Consider the following 18,296-nt stretch of genomic DNA (forward strand, 5'->3'; position numbering starts at 1 on the left):
TTGAAAAGGAGAATATTCTATCAGTATTTTTATAGAAGATAGAATCCAAGTTGTGTTATTTAATAAAGGTAAGTGTATTTTGAGTAAGATCAAACAATATTTCATCAACTAACTAAATCCCTTTTTCCTGAGTATTTTCTCTAAAATGATTGTTTGGGGGAAATTTAAAATTCATTATTTACCAGTAATTTGGATAGGTTTTTTTTTTCATTCAAGTAATAATAGTAAATACAAAAACAGCAATAGTTACAATAATAATCATGAGTGTTTGTCTAATAATGTAGAGTCACCTTTGATGTGCCAAGCACTTGCTCAAGCCAAGGGGTGTGGAGATAAATCAGTCCCTGCCCTTATAGATTCCAGACTAATAAGGGAGATAAACATGGACTTAAATGATTATGATACAATCAGGTAAGTTATCACAGAGCTATCTGTAAAGATCATGATGACCTGGAATTCCGTACATGCAGGAATTGCTATTAAGTGCTTTTGAATGAAGAGAGTAGCCATCTGCCCGGCCAACCTACATGTGCATTATTCTGTCATTCTCCTCCTCTCTTGGTTGGACTCTACTTATAGCCTATTTGACCTGTGGCACTGGCCAGACCATTGGCCAATTTCCTAGATTTAATTCATTCTAGCCATTAATATCCTGTTGCATCAAAATACAGTATCAGGCAGGGGAAAAGCACAGTACCAGAATTATTTCTCCCGAGAAGAAGCAAACCAAAGCTTCCCTAATAGCAATTAAATGTTTCAGAAAGCACAATAACTCTTTTCCATATGTTGGGATATAGGGCAATCTTATTAGACAATTAGAAGAGTCCTAGACTTGGATAAGGAAACTAATTCATTGTGAGTCTATAGGCAAGACATTTTATGAAAATCTGCCCGAGATTTAGATCACTCCTGTACTTAACTGGGTTTACAAGGCCCTTTCTTTCTATGCATTTATTTTGCATTTAGGGTAAGAAACCACCAGGTGGACTCCTGAGCCTTTTTTAGAGCCTCATGGTTCAAACAGCTAGGCTCCCTGCAGGTATAGTTCACAAAGAAATATAGTGTTTTTTTTTTCCCCATGAAAACAACTTTTATTAAAACAGTGAAGTGAAAATATTAAATATATAAGGACTCTTTTTCTAGAAAGAATACAGAACATAGAGCAAGACTTGGAGGAGTAAAAACAGCATGGATTTTTAGAGCTGGAAAATCTCTTTTTTCTAATTCAAACTCTGAAATGATGGCCCAGAGTAGCTCAGTGACTTTACCAAGGCTAGACTGCCAGTCCAGGGAAGAGCTGAGAGCAGACTCCTAATCTACAAGCTTCCTGTTAGTCTTCTACTGAACACGTTCCTCACGTACCTCGTGTTAATGACTCTTTACAACCCACCAAGGCTTCTTTTCACACTCGAGTTAAGATAGGATGTTTCCTTAAATTCACCTTGAATCTCTTCACCTAAGCCTGTACACAACTTTGGGATTTTTTAGGACATTCAAAGCCCCTGTGTAAGGCCCCACATAATAACTCCTCACAAGACAGCTCTTATCTTCCTGCTTATAACTCCTTAAGAACTGCCACCATTGCCTGCATACCCCCTGCTCCTAGTCCTTGTTTTACATATAGTGGCAAAGTCAAAAAAGAAAAAAAGAGAGATATGTATAATTGTTTATACAACTGTAATTGTCTCAAGCAAATGGAGAGGATTTATTTCTTTTCCACCTGGACTAATTCTTCCCAAACTTCTCCATATTCTGACTTTTTGATACTTTCAAATATAAATATATTGCTGTATTTACTCTTTAAGCATTTGTTCCTTGAAGAGACGTTTTCAAGCACCTATTAGGTGCCAAGCAGGGTTACTGGGTACTGGAACAGCAGCAAAGCCACACTGTGCCTGCCCTGATGGTGCTAACACTTTAAAGGGGAGAGGGGCCAGGGAATGAGCAGCATGCAAATACATTTGTATGTTTAGATTGTACAGTGAGTGTAAAGGAAAACAATGAGGGAAGTGAGAATGAATGCTGTGGATATCCACTTTAAGTTGAAGAAGTGGCAAAAAAATTACAGCTTCTTTCCTGTGATTTTATAATCTGTCTTTGTGACAAAATCTGTACTTTTCTAGTGGGATGTTACTTGCTTTCTCAGAATAAAACTTTCAGTAAAAGAGACATAAGATCATTTCTCCATATCGCCTTAACTTCCTCGTCTATAAAATAGATAATCATAATGCTCCTCAGCCTACTGACCTCATATAGGTACTTTGTGAATAAAGTAAGTCCATAAATGTGAGGTTGCCTCCAATATGTCACGTATTATTTAGAACAACTAATAGAATTTATACTGAAGTACACTTTTTTTAAAAAAGAATAACAGCAATACATTTGGAAACATCTTGACAAACAAATAAACATTATGTCTCACCACAGATTTTGACAGCAATTAAAGATGCCCACTTTCTAAAAATGTAACAAAACTTAGGATTCCCTAGTGAGCCAGCAAATATGCCCCTTTTAGCTTCTGTGCCAGTATTATAGACTCTGCCTTTAATTTTGTTTAACTGTAATAAAAGCTTATCATGCAGCCAAATCCCCACAGCAATGGACTCAAAGGTTCTGCATGTGGAAGCCTGCTACCTTTCAGCTTCCCCGTTAAACACCTGTTCTGGGCTTGGGCCATGCTTCTGGTTTCTCATTCAGGTGGAGAGTCTTGCTTAAGGGGACAGGCAGGTATTTTTGCTGTCACCAAAGACAGCTAATTTGGGAAGCCTAATCTCGCAAAGGGGCCAAGTTTCAGCTCTCAAGAGTGTTAGGTTTAGAGTAGAAGGAACTCCGCCCAGAAATGCAACCTGAATACTTCCCCCTTTGCCTCTCTCCTGTCACTGCTGAGAATCCTCTAAATAACTGACACGTCTTACAGATTTCAGGCAACCAGGTCTGCATGGGAAGCTCCCATTCTTTCCTGTCACCGGTCTAATTTAATACTTTCCTCCTCAGATGGATATAGCACTCTTGACAAGCAGTTGCCTTGTGGTTTATTTCTGCTAATTCAAACACAACAATAGGTTGATAAATTAGTTACAGGGATTGAAGGAAGGAAGAATTTTACAGGTGTGAATTCTTAGCCATGTCTGATCCAAATATTTCCAGAGGAATCATATGCTAGGCAAATACCATCTCCCCACTTTCCAGGCCTTTGCATCTCTTAATAGAAAAAGATGTCTTTTACAGGCGACAATTTTGCAATTTTGTTTAACCGTAAGGATGAATCTTTGCCTGTCCTCCTTTCCAAAGCACCACTATGGAATAAAAACCAAGTTTCATTCAATAGTTCATCGGATAATAAGGATTGGTGATGCTAGTCACTGATTTCATTTCCAAACTGTGACTTAAAATATATCAGTGCTAGCAGCTGTTGATCATCTTAATGCTGGTGAGAAACAAAAGCAGTTACTCTCTGTCCCAGACCATTTTGATTTTAGAATTGAGAATTCTGTGCATAAAATATTAGCTTGAAGGATTTTGTCATTAAAGTTTTGGAGAAAGAGCAAGTAATGTCTCAAGCACCTGCCTACTCAATCATAATCACTATTTCACAAGTAGGGAAATTAATTCTCAAAAAGCTGTGCATGATTTTTATAGTCCAAAAAAAAATCTGATGGCAGATTAACCTTGAGAACAATTACAACTGGGAACATGGTTGGACTCTGGATATTCATTTACTTATTGAGCATCTACTATATTCCAGGAAGTCTGGATCATCTGTGAACAAAACAACGATTCCTGTCTTTATAGAGCCTACATTCTTGTGGTTTTCAAGAATAATGTCCATATATTTTTGGGTAACTATGTCTCTATTAATCGTTTCACTACATGTTTTTGTCCTACACTTCTGGAAGACAGAGCCAACACACCTGAAATTAAACACATGCACACACACACACACACAGTGCACTAAGTACACATGAGCATGTTTATAAGAATTGGAGTAAAACTGGAGTGATGATGGCCTCCTAAAATTAATCAAGAAAAGCCACTGGGTTTAGCAAGCCTCGATCCTCTGTTTTGTTTTTGTTTTTTGTTTGTTTGTTTGCTTGTTTTTTTAAGAAAGCAATAGCTATTAAAACAGGCAGGAAAGAGAAAAAAATCCCAGGTGGGGAATACAAGAGGAAGCGCACACAGATTGGAAAGAGAGCACAGGTCCAAGAAACAAAGGGAACTATTACAGATAAGGCCAGAGTTCAAAAACACCTTGTTGCAGAATTTTACCTTGCCCATTTTCTTTACAGAATAATTAACAGGAACATTAAATATAATATGTTAATATATTGACATATTATAGGATGGCTTTTCAAGAAAGAAGTGTGTTTTCCAAACACCAGCCATGGACAAAACCATAGGTTAAGGTCAACCTCTACAAGTCAACAGGCTTTTGTGTGATTAAAGAGTCATTTGGAAGAGTTAACAAATTTTCGGTGTCTTCTCAGGCAATTAGAATTTATATTTTGATTATTTACCTCAGTCATTTATTAAGTTGAAAAGATTTAATGTGCAATGCAAATGTTTAAGGTACATAATAAATTTGTTGTAAGGTCAATACAAGTGATGTTTTCATAAAACATATTTGGCATAATGTCACCACCCTGCTAACCTGGGAGATGCTTAATAAATGGTGATCTGTAAAAGGTATCTCCAGAGTCCACCGGCCCTATCGATTATGATCAAGTAAGCAGGTGCTTGAGAAATTACCAGTTATTTTCAACGATTCCAAAAGGCCAATCCTTTTTAATACCAAAAAAAGCACCCCCCAACCCCCAAATGGCAACGGCAGTCTTTTTTTTTTGGAAATGGGAGTCTCGCTCTGTCGCCCAGGCTGGAGTGCAGTGGCAAGATCTCGGCTCACTGGCAGTCATTCTTTTATCGTTACTATGCAGACAGTATGTGGTGCTTGTACCTATTTCAGAAGCCCACACTTCTGAGGTAGAGATGTGGAAGCATCAGCCACCCCCACCTTTCTGGTTATCACAACATTAGCACAACTATGTATCCAGCATAAGCCGTTCTGCTTTTATCTGCTAACTAGTAATGCTTGGAGTACTCAAAGTAAAGGCTCATTGGTATATAGAACTCGATTTTCTTATCCCCAATTATATAAATGTATATTGAATAAAATATAAAATAATTTTTTCTGACCCAGGTTTTGGCTTTAAAATAATGTTAAATAGGAGCCCAGATTGAGGGTTCATTCATTCTAAAAATACATGTGAAGGACATCATGTCTTCTGTGCATTTGTATTTCCAATAGGTTTTACAAGGTTATCTAGGTTATAGAAAGATTCAAATCTTTACAAAATCTTCAGAAAGGTTTCAATGCCATGTGACCAGACTATCAAATGATATTTCAAGTTATTTCCTAGAAAGGGCAAGCAACCTATGGAATGTTTATTAATAATTTTTTTAAAGGCTGTGTATTTAACTCTATAGCTCTGCCTCACTCTCTAATGTGTTCCATTCTGCCAGTTCTCTTCATTGTGGCCCAAAGCACAGGGGAAGGCAAAGACTATGGTCTGGCTGTCAGGGCTCACTCTACTATTCAGTATTTACGTATATAATGTCAACTCTCTCCCTTTCTCACAATCTCTCTCTGTCATGAACTTCTCAAATAGCATCACAGTGAATCAAATCTGGAGCTCTTTTCATCCCTGTTGCTAAAAGCCTCAGTGTACATCTCACCATGGGTGGTGGAATGGAGACTGAGGATTTCTTCCTCCTACCACACCATCTCTGGCTCTGTGCCATCAAGGTGGGGGCAGATATCTACCTGCCAAAACCCCTCTCTCCAACACCTCCCTCACTAATTTAAAAATGGTAAGCCTAGTAGGAAAAATTAGAAGAAATAAACAACAATACAAGTGATGACTCATCAAAGCTTAACTCTCAGTGCAAGGTAATCTACATTGCATTGAATCCTCTAATGATTGTTATGTTTTTACACTTCACAATTGTTGCAGATAAACAACTCTGTTCACATTATTAAGCACCCCCCAGATTCAGCTTTCAAGATCATGCGGTTGCAAGAGGGCACGTAAACAAGCCAGTTGGGCCATTTCTGTTGAGTAACCTTTGTTGTCTTCTCATTAGTATGCTTCTGTGACCTTGCCATTCCTGATCATGACAAAATTGTGTCAACTCACTGAAGAAAGAAGGACCATCAAGCAGTACTCCAAGCCACACAAAGGGATTGTTCAAACCTTCTTTAAAATCAAGTGAGCCAGACATGGTAGCTCACATCTGTCTGCAATCCCAACATGTTGGGAGTCTGAGGCAGGAGGATTGCTTGAGCCTGAGTTAAAGACCAGCCGAGGCAACATAGCAACACTGCATCTCTACAAAAAATAACATTTAAAAAAAATTAGTTAGACATGGTGTCGCACACTTGTGGTGCCAACTCGGGAGGCTGTGGCAGGAGGATTGCTTGAGCCCGAGAGATTGAGGCTGCAGTGAGCCATGATTGGGCCATTGCACTCCAGCCTAGGTGACAGAGTGAGACCCTGTCTCAGTTAATCAATCAGTTAATTAAGTAATCAATACTCTAAGTGAAGGAGAATAATAGAGCACCATCTCTTAAAGAAGGGAGCCACAGTGCTGTGTCACAGGTTAGGTTTAGCTGAGTGTTTGGAAGCCACTGCACTTAAGGGAAAGCTGTGAGTTTAAGACAATGCCTAGCTTATGTTAAGCTCAACCATGAACATGTTTTAATGATACTGTTTGGCCCAATCCCTTCTATGTTAGTGATATTATTATTTGTCCCTGTCTCTTTTATGTTGGTGAAGAAAACCCACTGTAACTAGGTAAGCACCCGTAGTGCCATTCAAATATCTTTATAGAAAGATCTAGAAATTACACTTAATTGCTCTCCCTTTCCTCTTCACCTGTTTAATTAAGTCTTAATTTTTAGTATGGCACCTCCCTGACTTTTTCTTTCTGCCCCAGGACATCCTCGAAAGAAGTAGCTACATCTCAGAAGAGGCTCTTTGGCAAAGCATTAACCCAGGGACTGGCATTTCGCTTTCTTTCTTTCTTTTTAAGTTCCTTAGGAATTGAGCTGTTCCTTGGTCCCCTGGAGTTTTCACCCACTGCTGACTTCTGAGGAACCTCAGCCTGGGTGTGCAACCTGGAGAAGGAGCCCTCCTCCTGCAGCAAAGCTCAGGCCATGGTGGGCAGAACATCATTGCACGATGGTGCAGTCTGGAGAAGGACCCTTGTTCTGCAACAAAATGTTCTCACTCATAGGTGGGAATTGAACAATGAGAACACATGGACACAGGAAGGGGAACATCACACACCGGGGACTGTTGTGGGGTGGGGGGAGTGGGGAGGGATAGCATTAGGAGTTATACCTAATGCTAAATGACGAGTTAATGGGTGCAGCACACCAACATGGCACATGTGTACATATATAACAAACCTGCACATTGTGCACATGTACCCTAAAACTTAAAGTATAATAATAATTTTTAAAAAAAATCAGGCCAGCCTGTTGTGACTGCCACAGAGTTGATGCCATCAACAGACTGAGGAAAGAGTTGGCAGCCACAGCCTCACACGGAATTTCTACTCAGTCTACTAGAGACCCACAGCCCATGGGGGCAGGGAATGACGGTGGAAGTAAGGATACATCATCTTGTCCCCTCTAGAACTCTGGCTAGGATGTGCAGTTTAGTTTTGCCTTAACCGAGACTTTCTACTTCTGAGAAAAGCTGGGAGAAAACTACCAAAGATTTTTTGGATACTTTAGACTCTTACAAAACAATCATTTTATGGTTAAGTGTAAATTAAATAATGAAACATGTGGGTTGAATTTTCCTTAAAATACACAAGGGTTTTACAATTAAGTGGAAAATTCTCCTGCAAAATGCATTTAGAATTTGTTTTTTTGCCATGGTATAAATATTTGAAACAAGAGAAATATCTCAAAACATAGTTTAAAACTTTCAAGAAACTCAAAATAGGACTTTATTCTGGCATCCTGGTATTAATAATCATGCTACTACTCTTTAGACCATGATACTGAAGCCACATTCAAAAGAGTCTTGTTGTAATTCATTATGTAATTTAATTATTCATGTATTAATTTAACAGACCTTTACCAGTCACTTACTATGGCTCAGGCACTGTCCTAACCTTTTTCTATCCAGGTCTATGAGGTGACATTGCATCCTAACAGTATTATGATATTGGAATTAGCTCTCAAAAGGATGAGTCTAAAAGATGTGCATTAAATACTGGACTAAGTTCCAGAGGGATCGGGGTTGTGTTGTTTTGAGAGAGCTTTGGCAGATTTTGAGAAACCTTTGGCAGATTTTATAAGAATCTATCGCTTTGATAAAGAAACCATTAAGTTAGAGGTAAGGAAATAGCTAACATGTGTTTTCTTGCTTCTTACCTGCAACTGCCCTTACGTGTCTGACAAGTGAAAAACAGATCACTTTCTGTGGTCAACACAGAGCTGGACCACTCAGAAACACTTTCAAGAAAGTGGTTGGTAGCCAGCTGCAGGCAGTGTGGTGAGCTGACATCTTCTGGCTGGAGGCTTCTTCAAGACTGGCCCAAGTGTTGGAGCTGAAGTCATGCTTTATTTCGGGGTTCCTTGGCCAATGGCTAAGGCAGTGACACAAAGCCAGTAAGACAAGTTGCAAGTAGGCCTCCTCTAATGTGCAATCTTTGCTCCAGAGCTCCCTGTTTGGTTCGCAGAGCCTTTGTCCAGGCCTATGGCACAGTCTGATGCCTCCCTCTGCCCACGCCTGCATCTCCCTTTCCTTTCCCAGGGTTGGCTGCCTGGAGTGCCCATCCTGCAGCACTTCCTGACAACAAAGGTTTTGCTGTCAAATATTTTTTGTTTCATTGTCAAAACAGATATTTAGGGTCTAAATTCTAATAAAACTGTTTTCATTAAAGAAAATTTCATCCCCTACTCTGTAAGCACTACATTTCTATGTTAGAAAGGAACAATAGATATCTAGGCATCTGCTAGATGGACTGTTTTTTTTGCATTTCTCTGACATAGAAATTTCAAGAGATGCATTCCAAAGACGTAACACTAAACTAACAATGACCACATGGGCAACTCAATAGAGTATAAGAATCAAATAAACCTCTCTACTTATTCACATACTGTGATTCACAGGAAAGAAAAGGAAAGAGAAAAGAGGGGGAGAAGAAGGACAAAGAAATCGGGGAGGAGAGAAGGAAAGAGACGGGCAGCACACTGGTGGCCAGGGACACAAGTAACTTGTATTTTTCTTCTGAATTTAACAGGAACTCAGGCTTATTATTTTCCTTTGCTTGTCATAATTTCTTAAAAGTGAAAAATCTGTACCCTTACTACAAAATGTAACAAAAGAGTAAACCTTTTGGCTTCTCTGGGACAAGTATTCTATATGTCTTGTAAGACATTTTATTTAGCTATAAAACATGAAATCCAGCCTTTTAAAATTGTCTTTAATACCACCTCAAAGTCATGGAACATATACTGGTCACACTTATACAATTTTATGCTTGTTGTTTGAATTCTTCAGGTAGAGCAGAGTTGGTGAAGGACTGGCTGATAACGTTACCTGCTGTTCTTGCCTATCCACATGCAAATGCCAAAGACAATAAGTCACTGACATCCTCTTTCTTATTTGCTCTTTACTTTCCCTTACATCAATGATTCTTCTCAACCTTTGTGCACTAAAATCACATTCAAGGGATAGCAGGCATCATAAAACATATGGATGCCTGAAAAGGGCTTGAATAAATATTTCTTCAGAAAAGATATACAAATGCCCACCAATCACATGAGAAGATATTCAACACCATTAGTAATTACAGAAATGCAGCCAGGCACGGTGGCTCATGCCTATAATCCCAGCACTTCGGGAGGCCGAGGTGGGCAGATCACCTGAGGTCAGGAGTTCGAGACCAGCCTGGCTAACATGGTGAAACCCGTCTCTACTAAAAATACAAAAATTAGCCAGCTATGGTGGTGGGCATCTGTAATCCCAGCTACTCGGGAGGCTGAAGCAGGAGAATCACTTGAACTCGGGAGGCAGAGGTTGCAGTGAGCCAAGATCACGCCACTGCACTCCGAGCCTGGGTGACAGAGTGAGACTTTGTCTCAAAAAAAAAAAAAGTAATTACAGAAATGCAAAATAAACCACAATGAACTGCCACCTTACACCTACAAGGGTGTTGTAATTTTTTTAAAAAAGGAAAATAAGTGTTGGCAAAGATATGAGAAAATTGGAGCCCTGGTACATTGCTGGTGGGAATGTAAAATGGTCCCACACTATGGAAACAGTTTGAAAATTCTTCAAAAAGTTAAACTTAGAACTACCATATGACCCAGCAATTTCACTCCTGTATACCCACAGAATTAAAAACAGGTACTCAAACAAATACATGTACACACATGTTCACAGAAGCACTATTTACAATAGCCAAAAGGTAGATAAAGCCCAAATATTCATCAACAAATAAATGGATAAACAGGATAAACAAATGATAGTATATCCATAGAAAAGAATATTATTCAGCCATGAAAAGGAATGAAGTGCTGATATGTGATACAACATGATGAGCCTCAAAAAGATTATGCCAAGTGAAGGAAGCCAAACACAAAAGGCCACATATTGTATGGTTGTGTTTACACAAAACATCCAGAATAGGTAAATCCATAGAGACAGAGCACATGCTGGTGGTTGCCTGGAGTTGGGGGAGGATGGGAATGAGGAGCATCTGCTTAACTTGTACGGGGTTTTATTCTGTGGTGATGAAAATGTTTCAAAACTAAATAGAGGGGGTCGTTTCTCAACATTGTAACTATACTAGATGCTACTGAATTGTTCACTTCAAAATTGTTAATTTCATATTATATGAGCTTCATCTTAATTTAAGGAAGGAGGGAAGGAAGGAAGGAAGGAAGGAAGGAAGGAAGGAAGGAAGGAAGGAAGGAAGGAAGGAAGGAAGGAAGGAAAGAAGGAAGGAAAGTGAGCAGTTCAAAATCATATATGGGTGCCTGGTTCCTGCCCTGGATGATATAAGTAAAAATCTCTTAAAGCCTAAAATTCATTAATTTTAAAAGTTCTCTTGGTGGTTTTATTGTGCAGCAAGGGTTGAAGAGGGCCTTAGTTGTAGCTTTATTAAGATGACTAGGGCCAGGCATGGTGGCTTACACCTATGGTCCCAGCACTTTGGGAGGTGAGTGGATCACCTGAGTTCAGAAGTTTGAGACCAGCCTGACCAACATGGTGTAACCTTGTCTCTACTAAAAATACAAAATTAGCCGGGCGTGGTGGCACAGGCCTATAATCCCAGCTACTCTGGAGGCTGAGGCAGGAGAATCACTTGAACCCAGGAGGCAGAGGTTGCAGTCAGCTGAGAGTGCACCACTGTACTCCAGCCTGGGCAACAAGAGCGAAACTCTGTCAAAAGAAAGAAAAGAAAAGAAAAGAAAAGGAAAGACAGACTAGCTAGATATTTGAAGTCTTAATACTTTAGATTTTGAAGGTTACTTTTTTGGGTCATTTATTCAAAAAATTAACAAAGCATTTACAATGTGCATCACACTACCTGGTACTTTAGACAGATACTTACAAAGAAAGAAAGACAAAGAGAAAGATAATTCTTATTGAGAGCTCTTATGAAGCACAAGAATTTTATTAAATAAAACTACTACTTACTACTGTTTATATACTTTATTAAATATTATCTCAATTACTCCAACAGCTACAGTTACTTTGGGAGCCATTGAGATAATATTTAATAAAGTATATCAATATCAGTAAAGTAGCTTTCTTTACTGATCGGGAAAAGGAAGCTCAAAGAAGTTATATATAATTTTACTTGGGCCCACCATCTGTTGAGGGACAAAGCAGAGATCACATTCAGTTCTCAAGTGTGTAACTAATAGCATCCTGAGGCTCCTGGCATGGAGGGAGGCACATATCTACCTGGGGAGTCAAAGTCCCTGTGAACTGTGGATGAAAGCAGAAGCTTTGGAGCAAAACAGCCCTGGATTAAAACCCCAGGTCTGCCACTTATTCATCTGCCATATGACAAGAGTCAGGCTAAATAACCCAGGTTTCCTCATCTGTTTGATGGGATAATAATTCCCACCTATTTAATTGTTGTAAGGATGTAAATGACATAATGTCTGTAAAGCACTTGGCATAGTGCATGCTCCATATAAGCACTCAATAAATGGCATCTCTTATTTTTCAATTTAATTTTTAATAATGCTGCTCCTGGTTCCTAGGGAAGGATGAACTGCGACCCCATAGCCATCCCTTTTCATAGTGAGCAGTAAGTGTCACCAGAACTGGACCCCTAACCATCCCACTTATTTTCTTCAGGACAGCCTAATACTATTGTTCTCTTCTATTGTTCTATCCAAATGCTAATTTCTAAGAGACTTAAAAAAATTTAAATAGCAGAATTTACTGGCACAAGTTGATCATAAATTCAACAGACATAGGAACTAAAGACATGCATCTATTTTAGGGATAAACAAGCTAATTCTAGCCTAATTTTGTTCATTCTTATAAGCACACTTTTTTTTTTGCAATGTGAACAGATGAATTTTACTGCAGGACTCATTTTATTTTCTTATTAAAGTTTTTTTTTTGAGATGTGCTAAAGGACACATTCCAAGAAGCAAGAGTGTAATTATAGATTTAGCATCTCCTGTATGGCCTGACAGAAGTCTGCCATCACTTAGGAAGCCATTACAGCATATACTTAATGTCAGCTTGATAGAAAAAAACACTTTCATAGGTTCTCTTTGATTGACACATTTGAAATGACATCAGTTTCCAGCTTTAAAACCTACTGTTATTAGGTCTCTGTTGCTATTTATGTTAGAAATACGTGCACGTGTGTCAAAACAATATATCAACTTTGCTGATTGGCTGCATCTAGATTCTGTTGCCAGGGGTAACAGAACAATTGCTTTTAATCTTTCCAAAATTGCTTCTTGTGTGTGTGTTTCTTTTTAATACTTGGGGTTTTCAGGGATTTTTTTTTTCACCCCAGAGCAAAAATAAAGAAATTTTGTCTAGGGAGAAAACAAATACATATTGTCTGTGTATACTAAAAGGAAAATTAGATGCAAAAGTATAGTGGTTATATGTGCCAATTTGTACAGCCATTTATTGTAGATACTGTGATAGTCCTCAATCCTTAAGTCTAGATTGACTAGGAAAAGGCAATCTTTTCTTCCAAATGATCCAGCACCCAACCATTCGCCCCTCAGGTTCAAGGTTTTTTCCTCTTACGGTGAAGACCAATTTCATATACTTTATTGAGGGGTAAGAATGCATATGAAATAAAACATTGTGTCTTCAAAGCTTTGCACCATCTTTCCCACCAAATTGACTGGGCAGAGGGTCATGAGCAACTTCTTATTGATTATGAATCCCAACTCCAGCCTCTGAACTTTTGAAAGATTGAGAAAATTGATCTACATGCTCGTGTACATATACATGGTATGCTTATAAATTAACCAGACAGATTCTTCTGTATAACGTTTTGTTGTTTTAACAGCTCAAACTTCATTAGGGTATCTGTTAGAATGGTCCTGAATATCAACTTACACTAATTTGGGATCATTAGGACAGTGATGGGACCCAGGAATTTGTGTTTTAACCATTGATTCTGAGGCAGATAGTCCAAGGTCTACACATGAAGAAATATTGCTTTGCTTTGTACTTTCCACATAGCACATATTTTCTTGAAATAATTGAGCAAAGGCTCCAATTACTATGCTCTCTCCTGTGTTTAGGTGAAATGACAAGCACCTCCACAGTAAGATTTTTTCAAAAGCACCATCCCGTAGCCCTTACACCTAACCTCGCTCCTGAAAAATTAATCAACCCAAACTGAATACCCCAAAATGTATTCCGCTTGATGGCCTCTCCCATCCATTTTTGCAATATTTGAGACTTTAAGAAAATACTAGTAGGCTTGGGAGGTATAACAACTTAAGTTATGACCTATCACCCTCCCTTGAATGTATTAAAGGTCTTGGCATAAAGAAGAAAGATGACAAAAAAGCATAAGAAAAGTGGATACCTGATGTTATTGGTTAAATTGTGCCCTCCCAAAAATATGTTGAAGTCTTAACCCCCAGTACCTAAAAGTGGCATCTTACTTCCTTACTTTGGAAATAGTGTGATTGTAGATGTAATTGGTTAAGATGGGGGTCATTAAAATGAACCCTAATCTGACATAACTGGTGCCTTCATTAAAATAAGAAATGTGGACAGCGCATATCTATAGAGAGGGGAAACAGTATGAAGACACAGGGAGAATACCATCTACAAACCGGGGAGAGAGGCTTGGAACACATCCTTTTCTCACAGTCCTCAGAAGGAATTCACACTGCTGACACCTTTATTTTGGACTTTTACCCTCCAAAATTGTAAAAATAAATTTCTGTTGCTTAAGCCACCCAGTTTGTGCTGCAACTTTGTGACAGCAGTCCTCGGAAAAAATACACCTGAGACAAAGAGTCAGCAGAGGAAAAACAGAGCCAAAGATGATTGTCTATGAAAACAAACTCTTCCTGTTTATGCTGTTGCCTCTGCCTGTAGCTGTCTTGCTTAATACAGTGAAACAAAATCAGCATTTCTAGCCAGATGCAATGCCATAATCCTAGAAATGGGGAAATTCCTTCTTACCCAGATGCAATCTAAAAATCGTAACTGTAATAAGTTATTCATTTCCTTGAAGGTGGTAACTGCCCAGCAACACCACCCAAGGCAGCATTTTAAGATACTGGCAGCCAGAGTTTCATATAAAAATAAAATAAAACAAGTTGTTGTTTAAAATTCGATGAAGGCATGTACTTTGAAAAAGAGAAACAATTGCAAACACAACCTGCAGGAACCAGATTGTCATGGCAAACATTTCATTTCAGCAAATAGTGAAATAAATCATCTGGAGCTTTCCAGGGTAGCTCCACAGGAATCAAATTTCTCTGAAATTGTTGTTTGTGTTGCCAAGTCTGTTTTTAATGTTGTCTCACCACTGCTTCTCCTCCCTTCCCGGAGACGTCTGTTGTGGCACAATACTTGGCCAAGAGCTGATATAATCTCAGCCACCAAACTCAGACCGTGATCAATCTGCATATACCTTCAGACAGAAGGGTTTCAGGAATAGTTTACTGGGAAGGAAGGAAAAAAAAAAAAGAAAGCAAAGCATTGAGTAATAGACTTACACACAAAAGAGGGTATAAGATATGCCATCACACATTTCACCAGTGAAGTAATCAATGTGAAAACCTGGAGGGAGAATCGTTTACCTGTGACAGAACAAGGCAAAAGAACCATGGTAGTGGACTTTAAGTTTCCTGACAAAAAGAAGAAAACAGTATAATCAATCGGATCAACATGCAAAGAGTGATGATTAAAATGTAATAACAATGTGGTCTTTAATTATAATGTGAGAAGTTGAACGGAATAGAGGACCAATTATATATTCAATAGAGTAGTAAAAAATGTCAAGCTTGGAAGAAAAAGAGAATTTAAGTCTCTTAAAAAGAAGAAAGTGATGAGGAGTGAGAAATACAGTAAAACATTTGTCCTGTTTTGCAACCTCAGAACAGTTCACAGCCTTTTTATTATACCCCCAGATGTAACTCTGGTGTATGGGGCTAAGAGAAACAAGTTAGTGTCAATGCTCAATACATTTACACTATCAACTTTTCATGTGGCATGGAGTCCATTACAGCAAGAAATGATAAAGCATGGTACTTAATTTTTATGTCCACTACTAAACTGCAAACAAATAAAAAGAATTTACTTAACCCTTTCCCACTGCAGAATTAATCCTAACCATTCAAATAGAAATCTTTTTCCCTTTGTCAGAAATTATGTTAAAAAACAAAATTAAAAAAAAAAAAACCCGAACACCTGGAGACTCTTCCTTTTATAATCAATTTGATTTTCTTGCTCATTATGGCTTATTGTAGAACAAGATCTAAATTACATTTTGTTGGAACAAGAAGCCAGCTCTGTTTTCCTAGTTCATTGACTTTATTCCCTTTCTCTGCCTGTCAGTCATTCTCTCTATTTCTCCCTCTCTTTCTTGCACTCTCTCCTTCACTTGTCCCCCCAATTCACTTTCAGATTTTAAACTTACCCACATACCCAACATCATAAAGGACATTTTAGTCCATCTCTAGTTTTGTGGCTGAGGGTTGCAGTGTCCAGAAGAACATGGCACAAAGTTGTTGTGAGGATTAAAGTAAATAATGGATAGAGCGTGCCATGTAAAACTTCAACAGTAGAAAGCTCTCAAGAATTATCATTATTGTTTCAAGTTTTGCTTTCTGTCATTTCTTCTTCCAATGCTTGAGTTTATTTCTTCAGATCCAGGTTTTGTTATGTTTGCCTGAGAAGTGGAGTGGGAAGGAGTGGGGAGGTAGAAAAGACTAAGCAAAAACTCACGCAGGTGGAAGGAGGGAACTATTAAGTTCAGCTATTAAGGCATAAAGGAAAAGCCAACCAGAAGCAGACACAGTGAACAGCAGCACATATGCAAGTGAGAAGCCAACATCAGGAGCTGCTGGTCAGAAAGAGACCACAAAGGGTCTGATGGGAGATTGTCATTCATGGGAGGTAGAGGAGGTAGAGGTAGCAGCAACAAGACTAAGTTTTGAGGCAAAGCCTGAAGCATTTACTAAAAACAGGAGTTGTGCCAAAATAGATATGCTCTGAATGCAACCTTTGAGAAGGGTAACCCAAGGCTTCCTGGGACCCTCCACCCTAGCATAGAGGTCTATGCTTATTGAACTTCTGCTTCTATGGTCCAAAAGCTCGATTATTTTTCAGTCTTTTATTCTTCAACTCTGAAGGAAGAGTGCCCCAAGTCCCTCTAACTCCCCTACACTCCATACCCAGTGGGGCCTTGACCATATCCACTTTCCTTGTTAAATATTTGCAGTGTCTGCTAATACCTGACTCATAGTGGGTGGTCAGAAACAGTGTTTGAATGAGTGAATGAACGATGGACATCCATGAGGTCCTTTACACAAATCTCTTCTCTGTTCTATTCCTCTCTTTTTTTGACAAAAATCTAACATAATCTCTAAAACCCTCTAAGCATCAGCTTGAGGAAAGATAAGCTGTCTTTCCAGGCTCTGCTTCTGAGTCCCTGAGAGGAAAGTGGTGTGGTCGGATGGATGAGCAGAAACTTTGAAGTACTTGGTAAATAGAACTTCCCATCTCTTAATATGTTCTAACATTAAATTCTTTCATCATCTCTCCAAAGTTGAAAAATTTCCCCATTTTTACATATTAGAAAATGCATGAAAAAAGAAATGAAATAAATTGTTCAAACCCACACATTTCACAATAGGGCCTTTGGGGAGTAAAATGATCAGACTAATAAAATATATTAGTATATCAAAGATCATATCACATTTTAGCAATAGACCTATTTAATCAGGGGAGAAATAGGCTTGCACCAAAACAGAATCAATACTACAAAGGCAGAAAAACAAATAAAACAACAAGAACAACCTAATACATTAGTTTAACATTAATCTGGACACTGATCTTACATCTTCTATAAGAATCAACTTAAAATGGATCATAGACCTAATGCAAAATGCAAAAACATAAAATTGGACCACATCAAAATTAAAAATTTCTACTCTTCAAAAAACACTGTTAAGTGAATGAAAAGACAAGCCACAGACTGGGAGAAAATATTTGCAAAACAGATATATCATAAAGGATGTGTATCCAAAACATGCAATGAACTGTCAAAACTCAGAAATAAGAAAACAACCCCATAAAAAGTGGGCAAGAGACTTGAACAAACACAGCACCAAAGAAGATATAAAGACAGCAAATAAGTATATGAAAAGATACTCAATAACATATGTTATTAGGGGAATACAAATTAAAGCAACAATGAGGCTGGGTGTGGTGGCTCACACCTGTAATTCCAGCACTTTGGGAGGCCAAGGCAGGTGGATCACAAGGTCAGGAGTTTGAGACCAGCCTAACCAACATGGTGGAACCCCGTCTCTACTAAAAATACAAAAATTAGCCACGCGTGGTGGCCCATGCCTATAATCCCAGCTACTCAGGAGGCTAAGGTGGGAGAATCGCTTGAACTCGGGAGGCAGAGGTTACAGTGAGCTGAGATCACGCCACTGCAACAGCCTGGGCGATGGAGCTACACTCTGTCTCGAAAAAGAAAAAAAAAAAGAGCTATCACTACATACCTATTAGAATGGCCAAAATTGA

The sequence above is a fragment of the Gorilla gorilla genome, chromosome 2 (genome assembly GCF_029281585.2).
Source record: "Gorilla gorilla gorilla isolate KB3781 chromosome 2, NHGRI_mGorGor1-v2.1_pri, whole genome shotgun sequence".
Classification (NCBI taxonomy): domain Eukaryota; kingdom Metazoa; phylum Chordata; class Mammalia; order Primates; family Hominidae; genus Gorilla; species Gorilla gorilla.